The sequence below is a fragment of the Prionailurus bengalensis genome, chromosome A1, assembly GCF_016509475.1.
Source record: "Prionailurus bengalensis isolate Pbe53 chromosome A1, Fcat_Pben_1.1_paternal_pri, whole genome shotgun sequence".
Classification (NCBI taxonomy): domain Eukaryota; kingdom Metazoa; phylum Chordata; class Mammalia; order Carnivora; family Felidae; genus Prionailurus; species Prionailurus bengalensis.
The window spans coordinates 172,505,716-172,513,531 of NC_057343.1; the positions used below are offsets into that span (position 1 = coordinate 172,505,716).

General features: G+C 38.7%; 1 long non-coding RNA gene across 1 annotated transcript in view; it reads right to left on the bottom strand.

Annotated features, from left to right (window-relative positions):
* Positions 1 to 2,319, bottom strand: part of LOC122491952 — a 51,143-nt gene extending 48,824 nt beyond the window's left edge. The window contains exons 1-2 of the long non-coding RNA XR_006299492.1: positions 2,087 to 2,319; positions 1,770 to 1,830 (exon numbers count right to left, since the gene is read on the bottom strand). This is a non-coding gene — a long non-coding RNA (uncharacterized LOC122491952). The remainder of the gene's footprint in view (positions 1 to 1,769; positions 1,831 to 2,086) is intronic.
* Positions 2,320 to 7,816: the final 5,497 nt, after the last annotated feature.

Below are 7,816 nucleotides of genomic sequence, written 5' to 3' on the forward strand. Positions count from 1 at the left end.
AAAATAATAGCTGGCAACATCATCCTATCAAAACTAAACACTTACATTGTTTAAGGTTCTGGAGAGACACAATGGTAGGATACATTGCCTCAGTGCTCAAGGACTTTATGGTCTAGTTTGGGGAAAGTGAAAGTGCCAGTGAGCATATATAGAGAACAAAGGCTATGTAAGTTCTAAGGATAGAGAGATTGCCCAGGTAGTCAGGGAAAGTGAAACTTGGGCTGGATGCTGGTAAAGACTGAGCTTCCATAAGGGGAGGGAACGGTGACGATCCCAAGGCAGAGGTATGGAGGCAGGAACACAAAAGAGGTTTAGAAAGTAGGCTGAAGAGGAGTGCCTGGCTGGTTCAGTTGGTAGAGCATGTGGCTTTTGATCTCAGGGTTATAAGTTCAAGCCCCACAATGGGTGTAGAGATTATTTAAGAATAAAATCTTAAAAAGAAAAAAAGAAAAGAAAAGAAAAGAAAGTAGGATGAAGAGACCGAATTTATTGAAGAGCTCATATAGGGCAGCAGTGAGGGTGACTGCATTAGTCAGGAATTGCTTGGTTGCATGTGATAGAAACCCAACTTGAACTAGTTGAATCAAAAAGGAGAAAATCAGGATAGCAGAGTGTCTTACACAATTCAAGAAAAGAAATCTGGCACTGAACCTGGGAACAACTGGAACAAGGACTTGTGTTGTCTTTCCTCTTGCTCCTCTGGGCTTGTGCTTCATCTTCTGTTGGACTGTGGAGACCACGCCACATGGTAAGAACTATGGAGACTAGCACCACCCCCAGTATCACATCTTACAGCCTCAGCAATTCAGAGCGAGACAGGCAGAATGGGCTTTATTCCCATTTCTAAAATCCCTGAAAAAGACATTGGATAGGGTATAGAATCCATAGATTACTATGGAGACTCACTCCCTCAGGAAGCCTAGGGATTAATGCAAGGGATGCAGGGTAGTTTAGGGAGGGATGTGGTTCTAAAAAAAAAAGTGAGAAGGAAAATGGTTATACTAAAAAAAAATACATATTGCATATAGAAACAGTATCCATAAACAGAGAAATTCATACCAAAAATGAAAAATGCCACATTCTGTGTTTCTTAACTTGGAATTACAAATGCTTAAAACCTCACATCAAAATGTTAACCTGAAATAGAATCGATTCATTCCCATTATTCTTCCCCCAAAATAGTTCATTTCACCTGTAATTATTAAAGTGGAATGCATTTATATTAAGGACTCGTTGCTGCTTTGTATTCTATGCCAGTGTTTCACCAAATCCACATTCCATCCTCCTGCTTTTCTGTCTTTGTTTAACTAAGGCAGCAGCATATAGAACTCTTTTACAAATTAAGCTGCTCTTTCTTCTAGTTGGAGTGAAAGCTTTTTATAATGATAATTGAGGGGGACTGAGCTAACCCCAAAGAATAGATTAACCACATTATATCAGGATTTTATGGTGCATATTATGTTTTGAGGCCTCAGGTTTTACTAATTTCATATAATAAACCATATTATAACTAATCATTACTGCCTTCATTCAGAAATGATTGTGTAACAGCTTCTGATTTAAATAGGAGCTCTGAATATTTCAATGCTATAGTGAATGGTATAGTTAGAAGCATGACAGAAAAATTGATATTTGTTTTATAGCATCCTTGACACTTTAAGAAATGTAGGTTCTACACCCAGTGTTCCTTTCAGAACAATTTTGCCATTTGTTTCCTGGAACATTCCCCTTGGCTGCACCCCAGTGCCTTCAACCCATGTCTGTCCTACCATGTATCTCAAGGCCAGGGTTCAGCTTCCTGGGAGCAGGAACCTCACTGTGTCACAGCACCTAAAACAATGCCAGGACCATAGAGGGCATTCAGTAAATATTGAATAAATGAATGAATTACACATAAAGTGTTTGTTTTAATAGATACAGATTCATAAACATAGAGTAAAAACACCCCTCATGTAAAAAACCAAGGTTAAAATGGAGAGGTCAGGTGACCTCAGAGATCAGGCGAGACAGGGACAAAACATCATATAATTGCTTCTTTTAAAAATGTCCCTTAATATGCGTAAACAGTAAGTTATTCTTTACATACCAAGATGAAGAATTCCAACTTCTTCGATCTCGATTCTGTTAGTGCTTGGGGATAGAGCTCAGTCTCTAAAGAACAAAGAAGTTTCTTGCCGAGAGTTGGCCAGATGATGGCTCAGGAGACAGCGCTGAAGTCCACTGTGATTGTCCAGTGTTTCTTTTGATAAATAGCATGATTGCACTGCCTGGAAAAGTAATTCCCTCTATCAGAAGATATTGGCAACAGAGTCATTCTGGACCATAAAAACTGTAAAAGAAAATGATAAGCATGTCATCAAATTCAATCAGTAGGATGAGATCAGCTTCTATTGGGTTTCTTGGAGAACCAGACAGCACATAGCATACTCTGTGAATTAAATCTATCCAAGCCCAAACATGTAGCTTCACACAGCATGCCACATGTCTTTCTGCTACACCCAAGACATTTTCCTAATTAGCAGAAAGGAAGAGCATATGGTAGAAGGGAGAGGAGGCACCAGGAATCTGAGGTAGGTATGGGGCAATCCAGATGGAGATATGCAAGAGCAGATATAAAAGGCTAAAGGTCAGTGATAGTCTAGCTCATAGCTAACTGTACTGAACAGCTTCTGGCCACTGTGCTAAGAGCTTCACCTATGTGAACTCACTTAAGCCTTGCAACAACAATCCTCTGTGTGTACACAATCCATTTCCTGTATATGAGCCTTGTGCCCAATATCCTATTTCCTCACACTCTTTTTTTCCAGGCCCAGGTTCTTACCTGTCTTGTCTCCTATCTCTTACGTCACATCTTTTGTCACCTCCTCCCAGTACCTCTTCATCAGCAGCAAAATAAGGACACTTAAATCCCCACTTTACAGATAAGGAAACAGAGGCTTAGAGAGATTAAATTACCAGTTCCCAACAACAAAAGGTAGAACTGGGATCTAAGCCAGTGTCTTTCTGAATCCAGAGTCTACACCCTTCACCCTCACATATACTGCCTTTTAGAAGAAAGTTGTAGATTTAATCTCTTCTTTCTCTGCCTTACTTCACAGCCAAGCCACTGTCTCTCTCCTTCACTTTCAGTTTAATTGGACCACAGCTGTCACTTCCTATCCCAGTTAGACAGAACTGAAGCACTGGAGTTCTTTCAGAGGTTTCAAAGTGATGGTTCACCAGATACCTTTGGCCTACAGAGTAATTTCTCTTAGCCTAGTTCAGTTAGAACTGCTCCATTGGACCCGTTCTCACTAAGTATACCAGTTAGGATGTTTGGGGATACAATTAGCAAAATACCCAACAGAAAGTAGCCTGAAGAAAGGGTTTTGTTATTTTGTTTTGTCTTTTTGTTTGCTCTACATTTCATGTAACAAGAAAGCCTGAAGCTGGGTGGACCTAGTGGTTGTTCAGTAGATCAATAATGTTCCCAGGGACCCAGTCTCTTTCCACATTTCTGCTCTACACTTTTCTACATGTTGGCTTTGATCCTCCAGCCAGTTGCCCCATGACTGTGCTGTACAGCACAGCCCCAACTGTACTCTCTGACCCAACTGCACCCAAAGTGAAAAAGAAAGGGACAGGGACACTGCTTATATATTTTTCTCTTTAGATGAGGGAAGAAAACAGTTACGTTTCCCTTTATGTTTCATTGGAAGTGTGTTTTAGGTCATCTCTAGCTGCAAGGAATGCTAGGGAAGCAAGTATCTGGCATTTTTATGGTCTCAATGTGAAGATCAGGTACTAGGAGCTACCAACATCAAAAAAAGAAAAGGGCCAAGAGAAGGCTCTGCCACCCTGCCATTTACCCACCAATCCAGAGGAGTCTTTTCAGCCCTGGTTGGATTGGCCACTTCCTGTACACAAGCCTTGTGCCTGATATCCTATTTCCTTACACTCTTTCTTTCCAGGCCCAGGTTCTTACCTTCTTGCCTTCTACCTCTTATGTCACTTCTGTCACCTCCTCCCAATACCTCTTCATCACTGGTAAAATAAGGACACTTGGGCTCATTCCAGGTCACACGAGTGTCTCCAGGGACTAAGCAAAAAATAAATGTGTGGAGGGGGTCATGAGTGATACATAAGGAGCACTGGGAACTGTGGGAAACTGGAGAGTGCATGCCTCTTTAAAAACACTCCAATTCACATTTTAAAGGGACTGGGCTAAGAAAAATTAATAAGCCAAATGTCTCTGGTGAACCATCACTTTGAAACCTCTGAAAGATCTCCAGTGCTTCAGTTCTAACATGTCTTCACATATTTCCCAAAGTAAGTTAAATGTTCATGGAAGCCCGTTAACACTCTAAGACCACAGGTGACATGTGCTCAGGCTGATGTAACAAAATAACACGGATTGGCACCTTAAACAACAGAAATGTATTTTCTTGTAGTTCTGGAGGCTGGAAGTCCAAGTTCAAAGTGACAGTAGGGTTGATTTCTAGTGAAATCTCTCTTCCTGGCTTATGGAAGACTTCTCACTGTCTTCACACAGACTTTTTCTGTGCACACATGAAGAGAGGGCGAGCACAAGTGAGTGAGCTATAGCATCTCTTAATCTTATAAGGGCACCAACACCTTAGTAATAGGGCCCCACTCTTGTGACTTCATTTGACCTATATTACATCCTTCTAGGCCCTATCTCCAAATACAGTCACATTGGAAATTAGGTCTTCAACATACAAATTTTGGGGAAATAGAATTCAGTCCGTAATAGTGCCAGTCACTGCTCACAGAGCGGACATTTGCCAAATAATATTGGCGAGGATTATTGAACAGAGAGTGGTGAGGATATTCTAACTCATTTTAGAGCTTTAAACACAGAGTCAGTCAGGTCATCAGAGGATGGTGATCTAACACCTTAATGCTTACAGAACTAAAGGCTTTTTCAACCAACACAATCCTATAAGCAGATAAAATGGATGCCACCCACAAGATGTGATTGGAAGGTCATGGGGCAGTTCCTACTGAAAAATATTCTTAATAGTTAGTTATATATAAAATTTTATAGTTGGAAATTCATTACTTTAGGGTTTTTTTGTGTGTGTTTTCAAGGATCTTTTGTTATGATGCAAATACCTAGGGGCAGACTCTTACATTTATATCAGCTAATACCTTACGGTGGCCAAGGGCAATAAATAGGGAGTAGAGGGAGAAGACAGAGATGATAGAAAGTATATAAAAATATGCAATACAGTTGATTCTAACACACACACACACACACACACACACACAATTTTGATTTGCCACTTCTCTTGAGAATTACTTCATAAATTATAGGAAACCAAAATGAGCAATTTTCATTTTATAATTGAGATTGTATATTGAAAATGGGATATTTCACATACAAAACCAGGCTCTTCATTTGAGAAATCGTAAAATCTAGAAAAACTGAGTGTATATTTCCTAATGCTAATAATCAGAGCTGAGTAACGGCTACTCCTAATAGATGGGGCATGTGTTCTCCTATTTGTCACAGTTCTTACCCTTACCTCTGGTTGTTCCTATCACTAATAGGAATGCCAGTTGCCACTTATCACTGCATTTTTACAGGGGCTTTTCTATCATTGAAAAATATTTCTTATGATTATCTAAAAGTGGAAAACAAAATACTGACTAGGTAAGGCATTTCCAAAATATAGGGGAAAGCACATAGTAGAGATTTCTGGTATTAATCAATATCTGTGTTCTTCTCTTCTTCCTGGGCTCTACTTTTCCCAGCCCTGTTGGATCTAAACCAATGGAATGTAAACAAGTGACATAGTAGCCAAGGTTGAAAGGGTTTTAAATGGACACTCTTTCTTCATACATTCTCCTCTAGCCAAATGCAAATGATTGAGTGGAGGACTAGGGGATGGTGGAACCACAAAGTAGAAGTGGACTGGATCCCTCACCTAATCTGCTCTGTAACATAAGTGAGAAGTGTATTATGTTAAGCCACTGAAATCTGAAGGTTGTTTTTTACAGCAAGTAGCTGTCTTCCCTGCCTTAACTAAAACAGAATGTATGTTTACATTATGTTTACATTAATTTACATTACCTTACAGGGCTCTATAGGCATCTCAAACCTAGAATAAAATACTCTGTGTAGCTAAAGATTTGTTAATTTTGTTCATCTTTTCTAAGAATCAAAACTCTTAGTTTTATCAATCTTTTCTATTGTTTTCCTGTTCTCTACTTCATTTATTTTTCCTCTTATCTTTATTATATCCTTACATCTGCTAACTTTGGGCTTTTGCACCTTTTTCTAATTCCTTGAGCACTAGAAATTTAGGTTCTACTTAGAGTGTTTGAGAGCTTCCAATTTTCTTGATGTATGAAAACAAGGTGTGCATGAAGAAAGATGGGTTATAACAATGGCAGCTCAAACAAGAGTGGTTGTGGGAGCTAAGAGTTATAGACATAGAATGCAAGATGTGTGCCTGGAGAAGGTAGGGAGAAACATAGACAGAAAAAGTATTTTCAGTTTTTTTCAGGGTTGACCCTGGCTGATTCTTTGTACTCTCCTCTTATACTCAGTGACCTCTCCCTCCCAGATATACACTCTCTTTTATATTCAATCTATAATATCATTTGCACTTTTTACTTGTTGATCTTGAAATATCATTTGGTTACTGGAGTTGTTTTATATATTCTCCATCAACATGAGATAATGAATTTAAGATTCATGGCGTAGCCATTAAGGACGATAAGATGATCGTAGCCTTTCTAGCTAAAGAGACTCTTTATTTGGGAGAAAACAACTAAAGCCCAGAGCAGGAATTTCAATTAGTTTAAATAAAGTTTTTTGGAAAGAAAGAACACAGACTCACTCAGGCTAAGTCAAGGAAAGTAGATTAATTATAAAAAGAAACAAAAACAGATACCTCATGAGAGTCCAAGAACAGAAACAAGTGAATTTCACAAAGACTGGAGTTGCATTGGGGGAAACTCCAGGGACTTCTGCAGCAAAGTACACACATCTTCCCTGTAAAGGCAATACTATTGAAGGGATTCGATTACTCTCTGTACCTCTTTTTCTTTTGGTACAGATTCTTTTTTCTTTCAGCTTAATTGACATATAGTTGACATATAATATTGTGTAATTTTAAGGTGTACAACATGTTGATTTGATACACTTATCTACAACATACCTCATTCTATTGTGCTTTGCTTTATCGCACTTTGTAGATAATTGAGTTTTTTACACATTAAGATTTCCAGCAACTCTGCATTGAACAAGTCTATCAGCACCATTTCTCCAGTAGCATTTGCCTACTTTATGTCTCTGTGTCACAATTTGCTAATTCTCACAATATTTCAAAGTTTTTCATTATTATTATATTTGAATTGCTGCAACCTCACAATAAAACTTGAACGGATGAGGAGTTGCTTCTTATGGGTGAGGAAAGAAAGTGATTTCTTGAGATGGAATCTACTCCTGGTGAAGATGTTGTGAATATTGTTGAAACAACAACAAAGGATTTAGAATATTACATAAACTTGGTTGATAAAACAGCAGCAGAGTTTAAGAGGATTGGCTCCAATTTTGAAAGAAGTTCTACTGTGGGTAAAATGTTATCAAATAGCATCACATGCTATAGAGAAATCATTCATGAAAGGAAGAATCAATCAAGGTAGCAATCTTCATTCTTGTCTCATTTTAAGAAATTTCTACAGCTACCCCAGCCTTCAGCAATCACCACTTTGAGCACTCAGCAGCCATCAACATCAAGGCAAGACCCTGCACCAGCAAAAAAGATTACAACTTGTTGAAAGCACAGATGATGATTAGAAATTT